At 37.3% G+C, this 25,455-nt stretch overlaps 1 long non-coding RNA gene across 1 annotated transcript in view; it reads right to left on the reverse strand.

Moving 5' to 3' along the window:
* The window catches only part of LOC118684153 (uncharacterized), a 66,533-nt gene extending 42,296 nt beyond the window's left edge, over nucleotides 1-24,237 (reverse strand). The window contains exons 1-4 of the long non-coding RNA XR_004979779.2: nucleotides 23,427-24,237; nucleotides 16,088-16,140; nucleotides 15,891-15,946; nucleotides 524-699 (exon numbers count right to left, since the gene is read on the reverse strand). This is a non-coding gene — a long non-coding RNA (uncharacterized LOC118684153). The remainder of the gene's footprint in view (nucleotides 1-523; nucleotides 700-15,890; nucleotides 15,947-16,087; nucleotides 16,141-23,426) is intronic.
* Nucleotides 24,238-25,455: the final 1,218 nt, after the last annotated feature.

A 25,455-nucleotide genomic window follows, 5' to 3' on the forward strand; every position in this document is an offset into this window, starting at 1 on the left:
GACATTTGATGTGCTTGTTTTTTAAAAAAAATCATGCAATTAAGTTCTCCAAAAGAAAACCAGAAAGAAACAGATCAATCACTGAGAAAGCAGAAAGAATGAAAACTGCTTCTACCAGCTTTAGAAACAAATGCCTGCTAGTCAATGGCAAACATTTGAACTAGATATTTCAGACTTGTCAGTTTTACTCTGAAAGTAAAGAGCACTGGTAGGGTGACTTTCAATTTTTAGTACAAGCAGTGGCTTCACTTTCACCTCTTCCCTCTACCTTTGAAGTATAATAGCATTTGTCATGAAATGACTCTTTCACTCACTGAAAGAATTATAACCCTTAGAAAACTATTGCTTCCTTGTAGACAATTTCAAAATATGCACAACCCAATTAGGTCACAGAGCCTTGCTTTTAGCTTCACCCCCTTTTAAAACACTGCTTCAGTTATATCCCAAATTAAAGTAGGAGAGAGATAAGATATATAATTGCCAATATAAACTATTTAATAATTCCTCTCCTGCACATACAAACCTGAAGATTTACAGGAAGAACCAGAGAACTAAAAGATGCTCTACTGGAACAGCCCAGTGTTTGATGACAGGAGGGCTACATGGATCCGAGCTGTGGAGCCAAGTAGAAACACAGAGGAGCAGCAGATGCTAGAGGAGAACCACAGGGGGATCCAACTGCTTATTTTTGGTACAAAGCTATAGAAGACAGAAGAAATGGCTACAGGTTAATTACAGCAACCTGAAGTAACTTCATAGCAACTTTGGAAGTAAATTAAAAACGCATTCTTTACCTCAGGTTCTGTATACATTAAATCTCTTGTTAAAGACAATTACTAGTCCAATTGAGTTTAAAAATAGATCTAACTTGATGGGGATTTACCACTGATGAAATCAAGAATCAGCTTAATTCCAAGAAATTCAATTCCTTACATGATACATAATCAAGGCAACAATAGCAAGCTTAGGAAAGTGCAAAAAGAGACTACAAAAAGAGGGTCAATAAAAAAAATTGAATTCATGGTCAATTATTGGCAAATCCTGAGTTAAACTCTGAAAAGGAAGTTATGGAGAGGACTAAGCTAGAAAACTGTAGGAGCAGTTTCAGCTCTTTCCCTTGAGACAGTGCAAGATAATTTTAAGTTAAAGAATTGGTCTGAAACTGAAGGGAAAAAATAAAAAGGATTTTCAAAATCAAAAGGAATGAACCAGCAAAACACAAAGCCTAAGAAAATAATCTCTTCAACACACTCAGAGACTCCTACACCTTTTCTGTTCCTAATAAAACGTGTATGCCTGAACCTTATCGATGTCCTCAGTATTTGGGTTTTTTCAGATACATTAACAATATAGAGCCACTTGACCTACAGAAAGATCTCCTTATATAATTGGCATGGCAACAGTTGCAGCATTTCTCAAACAGAAGTGACAACTTGTAGGTCCCCCTTTTGCCACCCCTTCAGTATGACATGAACCTTTCCTGAGTTACTTTCCTACAGCATAAAAGGAAACCCAAAGCTTCCCAGATCAAACATCCTTCTCTTGGGATGTTCTATCTTGGAGACACCTCAATATCCCAAGTATTTCTTTCCTTGGTCATAGTCTCTAACAGAGACTAACACTTCCTGCTTTTGCTGGCTGCAAGTCTTTGAGAAAGCTGACCCACCAGCCAGTGGTGGTCAGAAGAGGAACAAATCTGGAGGGACAGTGCTTCCTCCCACTGAACCAGGTGCTCTAGGTAGGTCTGTGCCATGTGAGGTCAACTACAAGCACACTGATCACCTGTAGGTATGACTTAGCAGAAGTATGCCCCAAAATCTTAAACTTTTAAGGATGGCTTTTCAGTACAGAGCAGCATCTCAGCTACGTGACCTGTAAAGACCAAGACTGAACCAGAGCAAACATACTAAAGCCTATTTTATCCACCTGGGACCAAACTGGAAATATTTTTGGTAGATTTCATCTGATTTTAATCCCCTAGAGTGTAGGTGTTTATATTTGAGCTAGTTAATTTGGGTTGTTTTAGGATTTTTTAAGTTCAAGGAGAAAAACAAGCATTTCAAGATGATTCATCTAACCTACTTTTGCTGATCTACACTACAATGAGATCGATCACACCTTAGATTTTGTTAAGTCAAATGAGTCAGCCTCTGTCTGACTTAATAAATAAAGCATAATTATTAGCTTAGAAATTTTGAACGCAATCCAATCTTCTGCTGACAATGGAGACAAGACACTGCAGGAGTCTAGACTCAGTACACTTAAATTCTTCTTCTCCTAGCACTCCACATATACCCTGCAATGAAGCTACTTTGTTTTCCACCAGTAAAAAGGACCTTCAGCTTTTTCCATCTTAGCTTCCTTTTCTGATTTTTGCAACGCAGAGAAGTAAAATGATATTTTGGTAAAGTATTTTCTTCAACCTTTGTGAATCCAAATCAGAAATGGAAGTGTGCCTAAAGCATTCACTCTTGAATAGGAGGTGTTATAGGATCTGTGTTTCTACTAGACACAGAAAAATACCATAGCTGAACTTTGGTTTGAATTCATTTTCCTAGCCAAACTCTACTAGTAGAAATAAACAGGATTTAATACAGTAGAATATCAGACTTTAAATGCACCGTAAACTGATGTGGTTTTTATAAACCCAAACCTAACTAGGATTTTTTAACCATGCTCATTATAATTAAATGTAATTATAATATCCACAGCTTTGAATAACGGTTCAATAAGGATTAAAATAGTTTCTGCTAAATTTAATTATTTTAAAATATAAGTTGAACTAAATAAGGCAGTATTTAAAAATACAAAAATAAAAAAGCCAAGCTCACAGATCTATATCTTTTCTTTATCAAATGGTATTGCGAAAATTAATTAATGAAGTAGCCAAAACTGTAACAGTAAAGTCAAAGTAAAATTTAAAATAAGATTAATACTTCCCAAACTCTCCAAGGTTTTGGTTACTTTGGCATTGTCAGTTCCCTCATTTCAAAGTGCTGAATTTACAACCATGAAAACTAATGATAGCTGGGGTTACCCAGCATCTCTGAATATCAGATTTAGAGCACCACACCTTCTTCCAAATTTAGAAATTCCTTCTGACTGTATTTGCTAAAGTAGTTTCCTGTTATACTGTGCAACTCCTTAAACCACTCACAAGTCATTCCTGAGACCAAAGAGATCAAACCTCATTTCCACCAAATACTGATGGAGTCCTGACACTAATTGTAATAGGTAAAAATTACCCTCTAGAGAAATAAGTGGAGTGGGTGTATACGAAGGTTTTGTTGGATTTCTTATAAGGAGTCTGCTTTACCTTTGAGTCATTCTGTAATAAATACCATATCATTGCTTAATTGTATGGAAATGGTTATTAGTGGTTCTGCAAATGTTTTGTTTGGGATTTGCATTTTCTCATCAAAGGATACTTCTCTGCCTTCATATGTTGTCAGCCTCTTTCAGATGAGAGAGCTCAGCACAGAGATGCCTCAAATATATCAGGAAAAGAAGAAAACATATTAAACCACCAAATGAAACACAGAGACGCTGAGTTCAAACACAAGGGCTTGGAAATTAAGGGAGTTGTGGCAAAATATTATGGGTTGACTTAATGCCATGCCCCAAAATTTAAGCTACTTGCTTTAAAAAGAAATTTCAGAGACTAAGGCAGAATGAAAAGCAGCAGAGAATTTTAGTTTCTGCTCTCAATTTCTGGCTTCAAAATCTTTTTACTTTATTTTACAAGAGCAACTTTGGGGGCTGTGTATATTTTAAACAGCTGTCAAATGCATGTAGTGTAGACCTTCAGCCATGAGGAAGTGGTTAGTAATGGGGAAGAGATTATTATCTCTTATTATGGTGTGGAGCCACCATCCTCTTCAGAGCTCCTAAGATATCCCTGGGTTTTGATAGGTTTCTCCCACCATACTGATGTGGTCAAGGAGCTCCAAACTCATTTGCATTGTGATGATAACATTGAACAGAATTTGCTGTATTCAAAACCAAATGACAGTTCTTTGGAGTTGCATTGATTTTGTTAAGAAAGATGGAACATTTTGTTAAAATGTTCATACGCATTTACTTCTGGCTATAGCCATAATGCTATGATAAGAAATATCCATTTATAACACTTTTTAGCCCTATTGGAACACAAAAAAATGCTGCCTTTCCTTCAGCACTTCTAAAACTGTAAACCTGCAATAGCTCATCACATCCTTCATGCACACATTTATCAAACTACTTCAAATATGTGTTGTGTAGCCCATATGATCATTACAACAGCTTGAAATTAATGAAAGTTAAGTGCCTTTAATTCTAAATTATTCCACTGCAAGTGTGAAATAGCCCCACAGCTGAAGAAGCAGGAGTCCATACAAGATAGAAAGAGGACCGAGCCACAGACTCTAGCTACAGGTTACTCCTGATGTGAAAAAGTTCATTTAGAGCCCATTGCTTACTTAGGCATGCACTATAGTAACATCAAAAAATATTGGTTTGTCTTTGTCATAGCTTCAGTTTTATGAATTATGATGGATAAAAAACTTAGAAGAATCTAACAATTAAACTAGATTATTGATTGTTTTTTTCTGTAAAAGGATTTGCTTGACTACTGTCTCTAGAGGTTGACATCCTATACATTGTGTTTCTTACAATATTCTTAAATGTTGGAGGACAAGTTAACAGAACAGCGAATCTTCTAGTACCAATAAGTCTAAGAACACCAGAAGGAGTATAATTTGGAACTAAATGAGATGTAAATTTACAGTTTTAGGATACCTGTCCATTAGGTGTGTAGTGAACTCATTCCATTACATAAATCTAAGTAATAACAGAAATACTAAAACTAGCAGCCCCACAGCCGTACATTGCATATTCTTCTACTTAAGGTTTCCATTTCCACTCAAGACTTGGCCAACTATTTTATTTCACATGTTCAATAAGTGGCTGCTCCAACAACATATAGCCTTCATTTGATCTGTCACTGGATGAACTGCCCATGAAAGTCTCGAAAACAAATACAGGACTCATTCAGAGCCACAGAATGGTTGACATTGGAAGGAACCTCTTGAGGTCATCCAGTCTAACCCCACTGCTCAAACAGGATCACCTACAAAGAGTGGCCCAGGCCCATGACTAGACAGTTTTTTAATATCTTGGGGAGGGAGACTCTGAGCACCCTGTGCCAGCACAGCAACCTGCAAAGTGAAAAAGTGTTTCCTCATGTTCAGAAGGAAAGTCCTGCTTCAGATGGAGCCCATTGTTCTTGTCTTGTTGGGCACCACCCTCTTTGCACTTTCCCTTTACATATTTACTTATGTGGAGAAGTGCCTCCCTGAATTTTCTATTCCCTAGGCTAAACCCTTCCAGCTCCATCAGCCTTTCCTCACAGGAGAGATGCTCAAGTCACTTAATCATCTTCATGGCCCTTCAGAGGACTGTCTCTGGTATGTCCATGTCTCTCTTGTGCTTAGGGGCCCAGAACTGGACACAGCACTCTGGAGTGGCCTCATCAGTACTTCAGAATGGGAAGGATCTCCTGCCTTGACTAGCTGGAAACATTTCTCCCCATATGGCCCAGGATACATTGAGCATTTGCTGCAAGGGCACGTTTGTGGCTCGTGACAACTTGGCATCCACCAAGACACCAGGCTGTTTTCTGCAAAGCTTTTCTCCAGCAAGTTAGGCCCCCACCTATGTTGTACATGGGTTTGTTCCTCTGAAGGTGCCAGGCCTGTCACTTCTCCTTGTCCACCTCTGTAAGGTCCTTGTCAGCCCATTTGTCCAGCCTGTCCAGATCCCTGAGGATGGCAGCATTACCCTTTAAAGTATCAGAAGATAATCTTGTGCCTGAAGTGTAAAACTTGGGTCTGATTCCTCATCATATATTCCAGCATCTACAACTACAAAGCCTCCTCAGGTGAGTTACCAGACTTTTCCTTCTTGGGGGAAGTAAGGGATTCACCAGGTGCACCTGCCCAACTCTGTGCTCCTTCCAGCAGCACAAGGGACAGCTGTATCTTACAGATGACCTTTTAATTAGGCAAATTACATTCCTCATTATAATTCCATTGCTAAGGTCATGAAGTAAAAAAGGACTGTACCTCACACTGACACGTTGACAGCATTATCTGTTCTATCAACACAAGCATCATAAAGACAGATTCTCTCTCATGAGTACCAGCAGTTTTTTAACAGAAAACATAAAGCAATATTTGAACGGGGGGGCGGGGGGGGGGGGGGGGGGAGAAAAAGGTAGCTTTATAAGAAAAACATGGAGTTTTATTTCCTATAGAAAAAGACTAGTGTCACAAGGTTCAAATATTTTAAAATAGTAAATTTATTGCCTGATTGAAATTCACTGTAAAACTGATATTACAGGGAACTGATAAACCCCTTGCCAAATAGTAACATATTTAAAAAGGGAACTCTTTGATTTTTGCTAGCAAACAAACAAAAGAGAAAGTTGGTTAATACTACTCTGATGCTTACTCCACCTCTTCTTCATAGCTTTTCATTAAATTCCATTAACTTATGATCAAATCTCGAGTTGTATTTAAATTTATTGAATTCAGGAATTATTCCAACAGCACCAGACTAATGAGAGAATCAGGCTGTAAGAGTTGCTTGTATAAATATTATCACGCCTCTACATAGCAACTTTTTCTTCAGTTTATTAGTATTATTATAACATTTAAGTGGGAGGGCTCTTGCAGGCTGCATATTCCTCACTCATCACTCTCACTTTGCAAAACATGTGTTTAATGAGGCTGTGATCAAAATCAACTTTACAAGTTTGCCTGGATGTCATAAGCAAAGAGCCTTTGGACTACAGTGGAGTGAATACAATACATTAGTCTGCAAACAGGGCTCCAAAAATGGAAAATCAACCAAATACTCAAAGAACCATCAAACCCCAAAGAGAAGCTTTTATGATCTCTAGAGGAGACACTGCATTAAGGCAAATTGAATTAATTCCAAATTTATTTAACAAGGCTGGACTGATATGTTTACAGTTTACTTCACAGCTGTTAATCATTAAACACATTTTAGATAGTCATCAGATATTCATTTTACGCACAATAACATTTTTATTGAAGTTAACATAATAGTACATCTTAAGAACTCTTTTGAAAATGTTCCCTAAGGAAAAAATTATCTGCAAAGTAAAGCCATGAATTGTGTGCCTTGTGAGTTAACCAATTTTGTAAAAAAGTGAACACATATCATTATGACACTATTCTAATGCCATACAAATCCCCTGCTTTAATATGCATAGTAAATGTTTTGCCTGGGTTTATTTTATGAATATCACAGATTTACTCAACCTGGACAGGACAAAAGAGGAACTAGAGAGATTGTAAGCTACTCTTTTACAGCTATCTTGTTCTTTCCTGTTTTGAGAAAGAATTTTGTCAGACAAAGACTATTTTTTCTGTTCCCACAAGATCCTCCTCTGACTTCAAGGAAACTCCTCCCAGAAAAGTCACTTTGGCCCTAATCCTGAAAGCTGATCTGTGTCAATGGACATGCACACTATCCCACTGAACTCAGCGGAGCTCAATATGAACATGAAGGTTTTGTTGATTTAGTATGAAGAGAAAAGTATAAGTCACAGGTTTCCAAGGTAAGGCCTGTACTTATATCTGTGGTGATTATCTGGCTTGTGTTTAGCTGCAAGTCCCACCAGCCTGTTTTCCTAATGAAATGTAGCTGGAATTCAATGAAAACAATAAAAATGTTTCAAATTCTCAAAGTTACTTTTCAGTCCTGAAATTATATTCATTTCAGTGACTTTCTGACAATTTTTAATAAAAATATTTCAAAATAACCTTATGGAAAGAGATTTCTTTGTCAGCCCCTTTTCTCTAAATCACCCAATTCTGTTACACAAAAAGAAATTTCCCCACTTAGTACTTTGCCTAAAAATTTGATCAGCACTCTAGTGGCCTCATTGATCAGAACTGCAGTGAAGATGAATTGTAACTGTCCAGAAATTATTATTAACAAAAGTCTACCTAAGTCTGAAAGTCTCCTTTAGCAGAAATCCAAACCTATAACCAACAAAAAAACCCTCAAGTTTTTTCTAAGAGTTTAACAAGCTGCTTGTGATTTTTTCTGGCTTATTGGAGGAAAGGGAGTCAAGAGGAAAATTCCAATAAAACTGTGTGTAAGCCAAAGGTTTGTTTATGTTTGTATGGATTAGCATTCACACGTTTCCTGTTACTAGACTTCCTATTAGTGATGTTTAACTTTAACCACATATCCTGGGTTAAGGAATAGCTCCTGAAATCAATTTCCTGATGAGGCTAAGAGAGGTCAAAGGTTAATTTTTTAGCCACATGATTAAGCTACCAACAGCTACTGCATAGCCTTGTTTTAACATATAAAGTTACTGCAAATATTAGCTAAAGGAGGGGGCACACTCTGGTGAGTACACAAACTGTTGGAGAAAAATAATTCCAGAATCTTACTCTAAGTGAAGTTTACTCTCGCCACATGCACGCCTAGAACCCACATCAGTGGAGTGATCTCTCAAGCATGGTGAGGCCAACCTGACAACCCCTAATGTGTTGCTCATTTTAAACGTGGCTGTGTGACCACTGCCAGAGCCCAACTGCCAGCCAAGAAACTTCTGCTGTACATCACAGACTTCCTTCAAACACTTGCTGCAGACCTTGAAGAAGAAACAATGTTTATGGTAACGTAAGAATCCACAGACTTGTATGTATCATATTCTCAAATAAAAAGCACAATGATTTCTGCTTCCTTAGGAAAAAAAAAAAAATCAACAGATGGTTGATGACTTTGCAAACAGCACTGCAGCAGATACTGCTCTTGTACCAAATCAGCAGAAATTTAATGCATCAGTATTTTTTCTATTTTAATACTAAAATGAACAATCCTCTGCCCAAACATTTCAGATGAAACAAGAAATATCTTTAAAAGTTTGTGAAGTTTCTGCCTGGAGTGATTCTTGTTTCCAGCAGTAAAATTGATTCTTTTTTAATAGTGGCATGAGTAATGACAGCCTACTGACACACATTGATAGCAATGAGGAATTCTAGAGTTAAAGCTGATTATCCAGATTCATTCTCACTGCACAGCATTGTCCTTTCCTGCTGAGTTCTCATCTACAAATTATTTCATTTTTATTCACTTTTGGTAACTTGCTAGCATGGAAGATGACAGTCGAATGAAATCCCATGTACTGACATTATAATTTTCTTTTAGATCTGTGAGACACATGATGGGAAAATTTTATGTTAGATTTAGTGAAGATAGTGCTGGTATTTAGTTGTCTCATTGCAACTACTGGAGTTTTAATAGAGGGCTCATAAGTAATTAAGCAACTTGGGTTGCAAGTCATAGTTTTAAAAATAAAGCTTGGTTTGACCCAAGGCTTACCATTGCTAATACAACCACCACTCTTTTGGGCATTCCTCTCTGTCTAACATTATCATTTTTGTTTGTATCAGTCTGGCAGCATTTTACACTTGTTTTGCACAGGGAAGGCCTCTAGATCAGATGCAAGATAGAGGAGACAGTCATCAGTCTTTACTCAGGATTTCCTGACTGCATGTGAACAATAACAATTTTTTTTTGTAAAAACTAATGCATTTCAAAATATATATATGTAAACAGAGAACATCTGTTTCTCATACTCAAATCTAGTTAAATTACATTCACAAGGAACTGGCTCAATTTTCACATTTAGGCTGTTTGCAAGACGTAATTTTTGTGAATCCCTCATAGTAATTTAGCCTTCATTGCTTATAAAAAAACCAAATATAAGTGGATGCACATGAGTTGTTCTTCATTCATTTGTGGACTTAACATTTGGAATTCACTTTTCCAGCCACATGACTGGTTCTACCAGTCAGACAATAAAAGTTTTGTTCTCTAACTAGGTTTCTTAAACTTTGTAAACCGCATAGCACTTGAAAAATACGTTCCACCATCCAATAAAAATGACGAAGATTACCTGAGAAATAACAACTTTGAACTGAAAGAAAAATCTAATTACTTTTGTTATATTTCAAGAAATCATCTTTTTTTCTTTTTTTTCTTTCTTTTTTTTTCTGAGGGATATTTCTGCCTTGCTACAAGTATCCTTTTCAGATTTTAAAATACTCTCTTTCTTTCCTAACATGCAGTGAGCAGGGGAGAAGGATTTCTCTTGTCACATTCAAACCAGCTCATCACTACAAAACCAGCTTTCCTGTCTGCCCAGGAGCTGCCACATTGCTGACCTCTGCCTCCTTATTCTCCACGTGTCTCCTGCTTTACTTTGGGCTTTTTCTGATGAGCAGCTTTGACACTTTACCAGCTGATTTAGGTTATCTGAAAACACTAAATTCTAGGACTGTTTACATTTTAAATTGTAAACTCTTTTGTAGAACATGCAATGACATTTCAGCAGCACAAGCTCCTCTGATGTAAATCCTCCTGTTCCAATAATTGACTACACTGCAGGTACAAATTCCCTGCATTCTCCACTTGGAATACAGCAAGGTCTATGTCCAAGAAATCTCACTTTCTACAGTGCCTTTTTCCTTTCTTTTTTTTCCCTAATTATTGGGACTGTCTGTTCTACGACACCTGAAAAAATAACTGCATTTTTCAATCATTTGTCTCCTTACTGCCTATAATACCTGCATGCACACACCCAGCAGGTACAGAATTACTGGGTAAATCACTTTGATAAAAACACAAGTTTTGGCAGCCAAACCCATTGATGTTCTGTGCATGTGTCTAATGGGTGTGTAACTGCATTCTAATAGTTCTGAACCTGTAACCCAATAAATGGAGATCACTCTTTTGATTGTAAAATTTCTAGGGTTTCTTTCAGCCTTTTTGGTGAGGGACAGTTGAATAACTAACACAAGTTCAGTCATGTAGAAATATTTCACACCTCTCATTTCTTTGAAATCCCAGAAAAACAGCCCCAGCTCTTGAATGGTGGCACTTTCCACCACATAGGCAGTGAGGTAGATTATCTGTTCTCTCCTGTGAGAAGAAATGCTGCACACTTTCAGCATTGATGGAAAAACTGTCAGTGCCCCTGCTTTAAATGACAGTAGAGCAACTCAAGTATATCATCAGATCCTGGGAAACTTGGTTGATATGTTCTCCTGAGATAAAAGGTGTTCATCCCCTATTTTCAAAGAAACTGCCCTAACCACTAAATTAAAGCTTGATCAAAGTGTCCTGGTATAGCTCTGCCCTGCATCACAGAGCAATACATGAACATCCACTGAATTCATCTAGAACCAAGACTGACTTTAGTTTCCTATTGGAGATGAAGGGAGAAATCTGGCCTGTGGTTAGATATCACTATTCAAGATTTCCTAGAATATGCAGCAACTATATTCCTCATTAATTGCTGTCTACTTCTGTCAAGATAATACCACAGTAACTCCAATGAAGTTACAGCACTTACAGGAGTACAGCTGATAGCAAAACTTGGCTCAATGTCCTCAAACATAAATGGATATTTTATCTGTTTAGTGCATGCTGTCTCTTTTATTGAAACTGAAACAGTGAGACAAAAGTCATCCTGAAGAGACCAAAAGAAACTTAAATATGTAGTTTTTTCTAAGCATATGAATATTTTATGATTTATAGTTTCCATAGTGCTTATTTACTTTGTTTGTTCAACATTTTGAGTTGTCAGAATAGGCATTAGACAGAGCAACAACAGAAAAATGGAAAGTAAGTCAGCACCAAACAGAGTTCTTACATTTTTCCTTGGGACACAGACATGAGGATGCACACTCCAGCAACATTTTGCAAATGACATGCTAATTGTTGACTTGTCTCAAACCACGACTTTCAGACTCCCAGAAAGTATTCAATACACAATTTTTAAATTATTCCAGTCACATTAAAATGAAAAGTCTCAATAAAAAACAATCATAGAAGGAGAAGAAAAACCAGGTATATTTTGGAAGAAAACAATATGTATTCAATACAATCAGTTTATCAGATTAGCAAGTTTCTTACTAATATCTACAATGAGATGTTTTCTAGTCACATATTTTTGCAAACAGTTTCAGAAAAGGTTAAATATTATGAGGGATTTCTTTAAAATCTGCATTATTAATATTTCTTCCATTTCTAATTCGTTATTCACCAGAATTAAAACTCTATTTGCACTTAGATTTTTGGTATTGGTTTTAAATGTATCACAATTTGCTTCTTCCTTTTAGGTAATGGCAAGGCAGGAAATAGCAATAACAGGCTTTCTTGGGAAATGCACAATATTTTTGACTGTGTATTTTCCAAACTCTGTGTCGTCTTCCAGTGAAAAGCAAACAGAAATATTTAAATTACTTAATTGCCTCTCTAGGTTCTACCTAAACTCTTCCTAAAGTCACGCTCTTTCCTTTCAGTGAACCTTAACAAGGCAAACTGAAAGCTTCCTTTGTTATCCTGGTCTACAGCACCTGAATGGTGCCAAACAAAACTAATTCAGAGCTCTCAGCAAAAGGATTTCTTTCTCTTACTCCTCCTCATTATCAAATAGATTAAAGAAATTAGTCTTTTTCTTTTCAGTAACTACAGCAGAGAAAACAAAAATATCATCTCCCTCATGTACACTCATCTTCCTCCTTTTTTTATTTCTTTTGAGCATCTTTGATTTCTTATGGTTATTATTCACCTACATAAAGATGTTACCCTTGATGGTATGAAGTGGTTTTACGTGGAATCCTTGTAATGCAGCAACTCATAACCATAATGTAGGCTAAAATATGCTATCCAAATTGCTGTGGTTTCAAAATTTACAAAAAAAATATATTTCCTGGAGCAATCTAATTTCTCCTTTTACTACTACAACAATGTAAACCCATTAGGAAGACTATGAATTTCAGCAATTAATTACACACTTAATAATATTTTATAGTTTTCTAAATACTTTAAAGTTCTTTCCAAACATTATGATTCAGTTCCTGCTACCACTTCTCACACAGACTAGGAAAATTAATGGAATCACTCCAAGAGCAAATTACATTTAGGTTCTCAGAAAATCTGGGGTTTGATTCAGGTTTTTTTCTAAGAATTCAATGAACTCTGTGACTGTATGCATTTTGCAGACTGGGAAGTGGAAACCCAGATATTAGGCTACTTCATGGAACAAAATGGTGGAAAGACAAGATTTCTCTATTTAAAAATAAAGTTCTTACTCTTAAGTATCTCACTGGTGAAGTGTTCCAAAGGCACCAAAGTTGGTCGGCCCCAAAACCAATATCAAAAGTCTCAGAACTGTATCCTACCTCACACTGTATTTCCTTTTTTTTTCTTGTTGTAGTACTGGACCATAAGAACATAAAGAATGAATAACTAACTATTGCTTAGAGTTTCATATTTATTACCTAATTAAAGCCATAATCACATCAAAAAGCTACAGAAATTAGAAGAATATAATCATAATATCAAAAAAATCTTAAATGTTTCAAGCATTCCACTGATATGACAGACTTTAGCAGCTACTCAAACCACATGGTTTGCAAAGGCATCCTTTCTCAAACAAAATAATTAAAATTTACATTTAAAGTTTTTTTTAAAAGACAATGAAAAATACTGACTTTGTTATATCTGAGTTAGAATTATAAAATTATTAGCCAAATATTGGTGATTTAAAGATATTGAGTCTGAGAGTATGAGCTACTAAGTGAATGTTTAATAAAGTCAGGTACAAATTAAAAATTTCTCAGTTCTGCACAGAAATCCTCAGTTTGGTGGTTGGGACCACATTAAATCAAATTTTTACTAGGTTTCAAAAAAACCTGCATATATTCATGGTTTCCAGAGGCTAGTCAAGAGCTTGAAATATTGGTCTTGACTATCCAGTCAAGACCAATTCTTTCCACAGGAAAGTAATTCTCAGAGGAAATTATTTGTCACGCTACTTCCAATCTAAAGATCTAAACACAGTCTTTCCTCTAGCCTTTGGCACAACCCATAATAATTGGACCATGGGAGAGAGTGACAAAAAAGTGGATCCACAAGATGCATGCCAAATATCACTACCAGCTCAATAATTTACTTTCTCACCTTTCCTCCCCATCAGGAATAATCAGTGGCTGAAGTATTAAATGACATGTCGCAGTCATTCACTGATGGAGGAGCAAGACAGAATGACATATTCTGCTGATCATTTATAGCTATTGGTTGTTATAGGATACTAACTTGCAATACACAGCCTTGTTTGAATTTCAGATGAGCAGATGGCCAGATGGATTAGCCTGTAAAATTAATATTCCAAACTCATACACAGCAGGACTTTGTATGGGAACTAACTGCTTCAAAATCCATGAAGTCAGTCTAGAGGATTTTATTTTTCAGGCCTCATTTATTATTTCCTCCACAAATACTGAAACCTGCAACGGCAAGAGGCAATTCTAGAACACTCTGCTATTTTGGTGCCATGGCTTCCTTGAATATTTCTTTCACCATTCCAGAGGCACCCATTTCCAGCACACACTTGGTGAAAAGACCAAAATTCATTTATCTAGCTTACATTAAAATATTTGCATAACCCTACAATCAGCTGCATTGTACATGGGATAAAGACATATTTAGGCACCTACTTTTGGCAACAGACTTTAGCAGCACTGTTCAAGTTATTCCCAAAACCACTTCTCTGTGCTTTTGAGGCCTCTCCCTATGTAGGACTGTACAGATACCTGACAGATGCCACCTGCAGTTCCCAGAACGACCAGGAGCCAGATTCGCTGGAGCAGCAAGGAGCCACCCACTTACTGGTGGTCATAGGGACAGAGTGCAACGAGCAACCACAGCCTTGGAGAAGGGGACAAGTTCCAGCTGTTAAAAACTGAATTTTCCATGTCCCCCATATCTTTCTGAAAAGCTTACCTCAATTGCAATTAGTCTGACTTGGCCTCTGACCCACTGCAGATAAACATAATACAAGTCTTGAAGGAAACTTCTGTATTTTAGAGCCACCAACTTGATTACTATTGATTACCTACTTGCCTCAATGGTAATTTCCCTTTGTCAGTAACATTTCTGCCTGACTGCTCCTTCTGGGAATTGGGTTTTTTGTTATATTTCTTTTTTTTTCTCCAGACCAATTCCAAGAAATACATTTTAGTTATTGTTTTGGGTCAAGCAAGAAAGGTAATAGAAGGGAAGGGCTCAGCTCTAATCATGGCAGGAGCTTATTAAAGAAATCCCTTGTTGTTCCAGGGTCACCAAAAAGGTAATTCTACTTTGGAAAATTAAGCTGTCTCACAAAGTTTCCCTTTCACCCTTTGATGGAGAAAAAACATAACAATTTAAAATAAATAATATATGAGGCATTAGAATACTTCCATGTAGTTACAATCTCTCTACTTAATGAAGTACTTAATGAAGACTGAAAGGATTCCTACAGTTAAATTACTGTGTGGTCAAAAACTAAGTTTAGAGCTGACTGAATATGATGACCCAGCTGAGTGGCTCGGGAACAATGAGGTCGGGCCTCCAAGTGGCAGATGAGGCTTTTGTTTTATTTGTTTGACAGTAAATATCTGGGCTGTTGCTTAGCAGCCACAGACAGAGACAGAGGCGTTTCCAGACAACATAAACTACACTGCAGCAGGTAAACCTTTCACAGCAATTACCAAATGGAAATGAGAGCTGAACCATCGCTGCAGCACAACCCAACACCTTCGTTTCCTGCAGATGTTTTAACACACAAATGGCAATTTGGGATTTCTCAATGCCAGTGTGAGAAGACTTCATATCTTAAAAAAAACCACACTGATTTTGAAAAATTATATGCTGAAAGTTCTAGAAACAGAGACCAAAGTTTTCAAACTTCTGTCAGCTGTTAAATCCATATTTAAATAACATGTTATTTTCTCTCAGAGACAATGAACACTTACAACTGTTGGTTCCAGGGAATTTTCATGTGTCCCAGGAGCATTGCACTCATCCAGAACTGAAATACAAATAACAGAGCACCAGATTGAGAAGCTTTTGTGGATGTTTTAACTTGATATTAATTCTGATAAGTCTTATTTCTATCTTTGCTGTCACAAAAGCATCCCCACTCCAGCCAAAGCTCGTGCATGTCACCTACCCCTGCGTGCTTCATTTCCACACAAAATCTTCAGCTTTCACAGGACTCACCTCCTAAACCAAAAAAAAAAAGAAAAAAGGAAATGCCAAAGCTACTCTTGCATATCACAGCTGTACAGCTCCAAGGCAGGTATTTCACTGAGAAAGCAGCACTTGGCCTCAGTGAGCAAACAGAAAGGGCCAAATTCTGCTCTCCTTACCCTGGGGCATTCCACCACAAGGAGGAATCTGCATGTGAATAACCCTAGAGAAGAAATGTGTTTCCAGACACTTGAGCTTAAAGACTAAAAAAATGCTGTTGTGAATTCTGTCATCTTATATTTTCATTGAGGGGTTTTTGGGGGTGGGTTGTGTTGTGGGATGTTTTTTTTCACTCTCAGAGTTGATCCACGGGGCATTGTCATTATGTTGCTGTCTCACCTTTCAGTTGACAGACAGACTTCCTGCTGGAGAGACATTATTATTTAACCGGATCCACTCATCCTGCCACTGATTTGTTTTACTTTTGTTCCTGGCAAAGAACTCTAGGTAATGTTTCTTTTCTCATTTGGGCAAGTCCTTCAGAACACTTTAGCAAATTAACCCTATGCAGTTCACTTGGTAAACACAGGATCTCCTGAAAGGATTTATAAAACTAAATTACTTTAGATTTTCCAGACAATCTTTGTTTTTCTTTCGTTTTGTCTGACACAAGCTTAAGAAAAGACTCAGGAAGCAAATGTGAATGCTTAATTCCTCAGCAAATAGAAGTTCTAAGCACAGCATGAGAGAATCAAAGTAAAAAGGAGAAGTTTTAATAAACAATATAGATGAAGACATGCCAACTCTGTTTCTGAAGTAGAAGCATTATTAATGAATCTGCAATAGTTTGTTTTAATTACATTTTTCTTTTCTAGTTAAGGTTACCCTTCCCACATTATAATCTCTCTCTGTAAATCTGCATCTTCAATTTGACCACAATCAAATTTTCATTCATTAAGTTTAGGATATGTATACTTGCATTTGTGTATAAATATTTATGATATAACCTGTACTATACATCACTGTTCAAAGACAAGTAGGAGACTTCCTAAAAACATTAGTGACTGAAATTTGTTCATCTCGGTCACATCAGGCCAGACAATTATAGAAGTCTTTTACTTTCATCTACAGATCTATTAAGAAAACATATTCAGCAGAGCTGTGTTCAATGGGATATTCTCCCTCCCACACTGTCAGACTAGAAACTTCTATCAGGTGTTAACAAGTCTTTAAAATATTACATTATAGATGCCATTCATAAAAATTTCCTGAAGGACCCAATTCCAATTTATGTAGTAGACATGGAAAATTATCCAGTTACTCTAAACAGGCCTTGGTCTAAGCTGTAGAGTGACAGCCACTCACCACTAACTTTATAGATATTTTCTTCTTTCTAATTAGAAAATTAGTAATATAGTTTGCTCAGGAGTGCCTGCAGACTAAATGAAGGATTTCTCTTACTACTCACTTTCTTGTTTCTTCACTCCCCAAATGCTCCAAGAATCACCAAGACACTTTTCAAAGTCTTCATTAATGCAGATTAAAAAAAAAAAGGATTTTTGTGCAAATACAGAATATTGCAATGAGTAACTACTAGAGACATAAGCACAAGGGAAGACTCTAGAGATTCATAGGCTCAGGGACTTGCTTTATATGAGAAAAATTAGATGGTTCAAAAAAATTCTGGCTGTTAGAAATTAGGCAAGATTATTTCCAGGCTCCCCAGTTAGGATTTAAACACATAAAGGAGACAGAGGAGGGTCACAAACATATGTGTCATCTACTTACAGTCCAAATAAACAAAGCAGCTTTCAAAACCTGTATGAGTACCAAGAACAGTTCTGCTCCAGAGCAGAAAACTCTCCAAGCTAATTTGGAAGAGACAACATTAACCTGTGCAGAGTATCAAACTGGATTAACCCCTGTACAGAAATTAGCTCAGTTAAACCCAGTTTAAATACCTGAACTCTCACTCTCCTATAGTCACCCCACCCTGGAGAATACCCTAAGAGCTGTGCCCAGCAGAGGTGGCAGCAAGAACTCTGCTAGTTCCAGAATGGACGATTTCTCAAGCAGGATTAGTGTGTTAATGTCAAAGCAGCATTAACCAAAACCATCAGCAGCACAGAAAGCAAAGTGAAGCACAAGCAGAAAGGACAAGTACTGCAATGACCTTTAAGACCATCCTGCTCTGGTGGAGCCACACAGGGGCTGATGGCTGGGTCTGACTGGGAAAAAAGGTATTTTGTAGGAATTTTGAGAACCAAGTAGGCAATGTTGACTCTGCATCAGCTTCTTGAAAGTGAAGATCTTTAATATATTACCTAAATGGGCAAACAAAAACATTCAAAAGAATCCCTCTGAAGTCCCTTGTCATCAGCTGCCTGGACTCCCTGTCCACCCTGGACACACTCTCCTGGATCTCTGGGGTTCAGCAAACTCCTTCCCCTTCCATACTGCTGCAAATCCTCTTTCACCTGAGCTGAGCTCATTGGCAGTGACCAATCCAGAGGTGAACATCAGCAATTTGGCAAATCCAAGCCAAAATGCACAGTACTAAAACCAGCACAAGTTCAGCCAAACCAGCACAAGTTCCCAGCCAAAACTGGTGTATGGGTGAAAGTTCTTAGGAACTTGTGCAGCAGGAGGAGATCCCCCTTCAACCTCACCACTAAATGCTAAGTATATCCAAAGAAATTCCACACCTGAGTACAACCAAAATACAGTACATTCATTTATTTATAACTAAGTCAGGGCAGCTTAACAAGAGAGATTTGCAGCAAGGGTTTTTCTTAAGTGTAAACTCCTGTTCCCTTCATTTTCAGTGTTCCTGCTATGGTAAACAATTATTACACTTAAAGACAAAGCTGCTCTGAAGGAGAGCAAGAGCTGAAACTGCCAGAACTGAGGCTGAGATATTCAGTTAATAATTTAGCAGCAGCTATTTATCAGGATACACAAGTTCACATTCCTCCTTTTCCCCACAGAAATGTCTTCTTCGTGGAAGAATCTCTTTGGGAGGTCACTGCTAGAGAAGAGAGTGAATAGCACTGTCTGTGAGAAAATGCCTATTTCTGGCTCCAAGAGTTATTCCGGATAACTTGCACAGACCATTATCACCATTAAATGAATGGTGATAACATTTTTTTAAGAATATTAAATCTTCTATACTGAACTCTTCTGCCACGCTGCTATTTCATCATTATTTGAAAATAATCTAGGTTTTGCCCTAGTGCAATTCTAGCCAGAGATCCATACAAAACATGCAAATTAAAAGAAAAAAGTATAATTGAGCTCTTCACTATTTAAATTTTAAGTTTTGGTAGAAGAAGAATGAGAGTGATTAAAATATGTCCAAAACCTAATGTCAAATTTTGGACTGCTGAAAAGAGCCCATTCATATCTTGTTATAAAAGAATGTTTAGTCACATGCAGTATTATCTATTAAATATTACTTATTTTTTCAGAACTTTACAGCTGCCATTTCAGGTAAATGGTACCATTATTTCTATTTCTCTGTAACAGAGTCATCCAAATTAAACAATATTTCTGCAGTGCATCATCAAATATGATATACTCATCATCTGTGATACACAAATGGAAATTTTGAAATACAGGCTGTAAAAATGTGTTCAAAACTAATAAAGGTGGTGCAAATGAAAATCATCTGGGGAAAATAATTAGGTTTTGACTCATCTTCTTAGCCAAGCAAGGCAAGGCATTTAGCCAAAGTTTTAGTGATTAACCCCCAAGATTAAAAATACACATTTCTGTAAAATTTAAATGCTTGTATGTTCTTCTATATCATATTTTGCTAAGGACAGGAGATAAATTTGAGGAAGTTTTATTTCACTGAGATCCAAATTCATCTCACTAACTGCAGGAATTTCTCTGGGGTGCCTAATTAGGAGGCACATCAACAAAGGTTGCCTATATAAGTCAATGCTGAGAGACAGCTTTAAAGGATAATTCAGTGTTGCTACTCTAAAATTGCCTCTTCTCATGCTCTATAGAACAGGGCTCCTAATCTCAGCTGGGTATTACAATTAGTTGAAATTAATTCTGGCCCCATCCCTAGGGTTCCTACAGTAAAAAAAAAAGCCCTTTTTTCTTTCATTCTGAAAGAAAAAGAGACATTTTTTTAACTCACAAACCCAAGAAACACATAGGACAGATGCTCCTGTCTTTCACTTGGCCCTGCAGGCTTCTGAAAACCTATGGAAAATGCCATTCTCACTGGTGTTATGGCTTCACAAAGTCATAACCACTGCCACTGCCTCAGACTGCATTCAGTATTCCCAGTAGACATTTCTCGCTATCTCGCTTGAACTTCAAATTCACCCTCTTTCTAAGCCATTCCAGTCCCCAGGAAGGATCTTCAACAGTCTCAGGCTGAATAAAAAAGAACAATGATGTGGCTCCCTACTGCAAACCTGCAGTGTTTTTGAACACAGATGGAAAAATTAAAACAGAGCCCAGAGTAACTCTCTACATGCATGATCCATGATTCAGTGCACCCTGGAATCCTGAGGATACACAGCTCTCACAAGGGCACTCTGCTCTCTAAGTAACCTGGTTGTGAATTTGACCCAGGAAGAACATAGAGGCATGAAATTTTAAAAAATTTTAAACATTTTTTAAAAAATCAGGTCCACATATTTATATAACTTCTCAGGGTACACTTTACCTCATTCAAGGGACACAAGCTCCACTAACCTGGCCAAGTTCAGTATTTTTTTCTATAAACCAGGTTTAAAAAAAAACAGGTTAGTGGCATGCCAACAAAGTAAGAGTCATTTAGGAAAGCTAAGTGAGAATATTCATCTTTCTAGGGTTCTGAAGGGGATGGAGAAGAGACAAAATTTCTCAGTGCTTCTTTCCTTTAGAGACTAATTTATTTTCCCCCACAACAATGCCCTGTTAAGAAAAAAACAGTGCTGTTTCATGCTTTCACACTCTTCTACATGACAGATGAAAAACTAAAAGGAAGAATCAAGGAGGTGTTTTAGCTTGGTTTTATGGTCAAAATTCATGCCTGTGTACTCTGGAAAGGCTGCAGTGACTGAAAAATTTAGGAAATTTTGATATGAGAAAAAAGAAACAGGAAAAAGTAAACCCTACAGAAACAGAAATTACATTTTCTAGTGTTCTTCAACCAAGATTTTCAAGAATGACTAATGATTTGGGCTTTTACAGTGCCTGAATTGCCTATGTGGCTAGTAATTTCCAGAAAGTGCTGAGTATCTTTCCTCTGCAAATCAAGCCTCTTGAACCAGTATGTAGTTGGGAAACAAAAAAAGAAGGCATGGAAAACTTTCTTTAAATTTAGAATCTTTTTTAAACACCCACTTAGCTACAATGCCCAAAATCATACTTGGAAGAAATAGTGTCAATGTGATCAGATTATCTGCTGTATAATTACAGTGTTGCAATACATACCCCTGAGATATTCAAGCTGATTGTGAGGAAAAATGGAGATGATAATGTATTATCTGAGACATGCAGAGTTTAAAACTAGGCAGAAATAATGCCTCCAAACATTTTTTATTTGCTACACCAAAATGACACTCTTCAAGTATATTATACATTTACTAGAGATTGAATTTACCATGTTAGTGATTAGCCATAATCTAAACTATTTCAAAAAAGTGTTTTTGCAGAAATGTGTGGCTTTTTTCCAATTGCAGACACTCTCCTGCAGTTATAGATACAACCAGAAGTGAACCCTGCAGAAACTGATCCGTTTAATTTACATTTAAGGGTTCATATAATTCATACAACTATCAGGCCAAATAGGACTACAGAGATTATTTCAAGGAATTGTGTGATTGGCCGTCTATAGGATTAGGACCTTCCCCATAACCTCCACTTCCCCAGAACCTCCACAGCTCTCCTGATATCTGAACATTTGCTCCAATCCACTTGAAAACACACCACAGCACACCAATCCACTATATGCCATTACTTAGCTTTCAAGTTCCACAGGAGTTTATTCCCAGCAAAATACAAGATGCAAGCAGCTGCACACAAGATTAAATCCCCTACCTCCAGCAGTTTTACAGAAGTTTTGCATGATGTATGTTCATTACACAAAGCTAAGTGGCCACCAATCAAACTGCTATGATTGCCCCCAAACTGGTTATCTCTTCAGAAGATAAAGTGTGCTGTTTATATAACTTATTAAAAATTGCACCCTTGCATTCCTTTTTCAGATAAAAAGTGTGAGGGCACTGCTTTATCACTTTAACTATGTGTTTCTTTGAACATATTTGTGCTTTAAAGTAAACACCAATGCTATTTTTTTACGACTACTAAAATCAAAACACATCTTTTCAAACTAATCTGTACAATGGCTGGGAAGAGCCTTTGATTCAGTACCGTAATTATAAACAGGCACTTAAGTCAGATGTACTAAAAGAGCATCAGTCATTTAAAATCAAATTAACAGTTTGATTAATCAAACACCAGACTGTCAAGTCAGATAACATACCTGATGGCTTTGTTCAGTTACCAAAGAGGGTTCCACTTAAAGCTCCACGGAATTCATCAGCAAAACAAATTTTACTCAAGCAGAAAACTTTGGTTTTCTTCAAATGTGCTCTATAGTATTACTGGTAACACTTTTAGGACAACCCAAATTCTGACTCACTTTCATGTAGTCACATGGCAGAAAGGGGCAAATAGATTTCCTGTCTCGTTTAGGTCCAATTTCCAGGCAGAAAAGTGCAGTGGGATTCAGGAGAATGTGCATTAACAGCATCACGTTATGCATGTGTGGTATACCAATGTGGGAGAGAAACATTCATTGGCTTATTTCTGAAAGTTACTGATTATTTATTAGAATATGCATGAGAGGCCAGTGCACAGCATAGGGGACATTGCATGCATTTCACACCTGAATTTTCCTCCCCTCCATTAGATTATTTTCTTTTCCTACCATACCACAGAAAATCGGTCCCCACAAACATCTGGCAAGACATCTGCAATTTTGTTAGAACCCCAAAATGCAACAGGTCATGCTCTATCAATACAGTCCCAGAGAAACAAAATGTACAGATGAGGGTATAGAACCATTATGGAAAACACCACCCCTGTGCTCCAAAGAGCAGGGTATTCCTCTGTGCAACTGGGACCCAACAAACTCAAGAAATTATCACTGAAGAATTGTCCTCTGAAGGGAAGCAACTCATCCTTGATCCTCTGTAAGTACAAATCACAGCAGCATATCTGGCAGGAGGTGTCTCCAGATGTGTTCTATTTGATTTATGAAGAAAAACCATGTTAGTCAATACAGAAAGAAGGCAGACATTTCAACTGACCAGAGAGGTTTCAAACAAAGAGAAAGGAAAAGCCATCTTTCTTCTGCAGCATCCAAATTTTCCTGGTGTTGGACAATATTCCAGGATTCATTTCCAATCCCTTGGGTGTCACAAGCAGCCTGAAAAAACCTAAGAAAGAAAAGCAAGAGAGAGTTTCTCACTGCATGAGCTCACCCACTATTGCTAGACACTGGAGATTGCACCTAAGACCAGCACTCTGAGCTGTGCAGCAGCACCAACGAGCAGATGTGTGCTGCTGGGGATAGGCCTGCTTTCAAAAGCATCATTGCAAATGCATGTCCTTTGCAGTGTCTGATCCAGAGCCCATTTCCAGCATGGCAAGGAAGGATAAAATGGAAGCATGCCAAGTATACCAACATAAAACCTCTAAATTCAGAGCATACAATTAAAATTAACAGGAATAGGGACCAATTCCAGATTAAACAGCAGCAAAGGAAAAACTTGAAGAAACAAACCCCATCACCTCATACACCAAAGATCTTTCTGTCATGATTCATTATGCTGCCTGCATATATATATGGATTTGTAACCAAAGAAAAATCAAAAATGCCGCTTGTAAATGGTGTTTTGAAAAACTGATAATTTCTTGGCTTCATTCCATAACTGCTTTTGATACTCGTCCATTTATGATTATGATTCAAACTTTAAATGCCTCTATGCTTCCAGCCTAAAACACATATTATTTGCTAGTTGTATTCTGAATGACAGTTCTTTCAAGGTGTCTGCCTATGGGGCCATTCGGGGGCCGAACAGCCTAATTCAACTTCATGCATTTTAATGTTCAGCACTGCCCATTGATGAGCTCTATTGAATGTGAGAGACCTAAAAATATGCAGAAAGTAATTGTCCAGTGGGATATCCCCCCCCCCCCTTACCCTAATTACAAGAAAAAACCTTTAGACTTGTTCTTAAAAAAAAAGAAAAAAAAGGCAAGGAAAAAACTTTAACCCACTGCTAAAGTGTGTTAAGAATGAAGCAAGGATCTTGGGTTATAAGAAATCTAAAGGCTTATGTTAAAAGCATTTCTCTTGCTTACATTGGCATAAAGACAAAAGGTTTCAAAGAAAACGTATGTGGGGTTTGCCAGTTCATTACAGTATTTCTGCTAAAAAGAATTTCCCTCACAGGTCACAGTCCAGTGATGTATGAACCACAATGTCTTCTGAAGCTTGGATCATGTGTGCCATGAAAATTGTGGCTGCTTATCTAATCTCTGAAGTTTCCTTTCTTCCTTTCCCCTTCACAGTCTTGATCTCTCCCTCCACAGCCTCATCTAAAATTATTACTACTCATACCAAACCTTCTCACTGTTTTTAAAATATCACGAGTAAATGCCACCAAAGTCTTTTTTTCTTTCTTCTAACCACAAATATCAGTCTGATAGCTGTTTCAGAAACCAAAGCTCGGGAAAAGAGGAGTGGTGACTTATCACAGCACCAAGATTCAAAGCTTGTATCTGCTGCAGTGAATTCTTCTTTCATATCCACAGATGTTTCCTCAGGACTGAATGAACAGGAATTCACCACCTCCATCCCACGGTCCCTCTGCAAAGACATGCCCTAGAGATCGTAGATACTGCATACAAAACTTCACCTATGTATTTGCACAACTATATAGGCAATTTGGACTTTAAACTTTTTATTCAAACCCATTACACCTGCAATTGATACAGCTGTTGTTCCTTTTTAAAGCAAATACTTGATCTTTTAGCTAGATGGACCATCAGATACTGATGACTAATGAATGGCTATGTATTGTTTCACCTTTAATCCTCATTGATATTAATGGAGGCACAGTTTTCAGTCTGGGGCACCTAATAGCAAGCAACCTCTTCCCTTCATGTTTGAAATATCTGATATTCTATACTGATGCAGGAAGATTTTAGAGGAAAGAAAATTTATTCAGTGGTATTCTCTGGAAAAAGCAATTTTAACAAAACACAAACGTGATAGTTTCTAATAAACAACTACTGCTGTATTTTTTTTAAATTTCCAATTTTTACTTAATC

This window comes from Molothrus ater, chromosome 1, assembly GCF_012460135.2.
Source record: "Molothrus ater isolate BHLD 08-10-18 breed brown headed cowbird chromosome 1, BPBGC_Mater_1.1, whole genome shotgun sequence".
NCBI lineage: Eukaryota > Metazoa > Chordata > Aves > Passeriformes > Icteridae > Molothrus > Molothrus ater.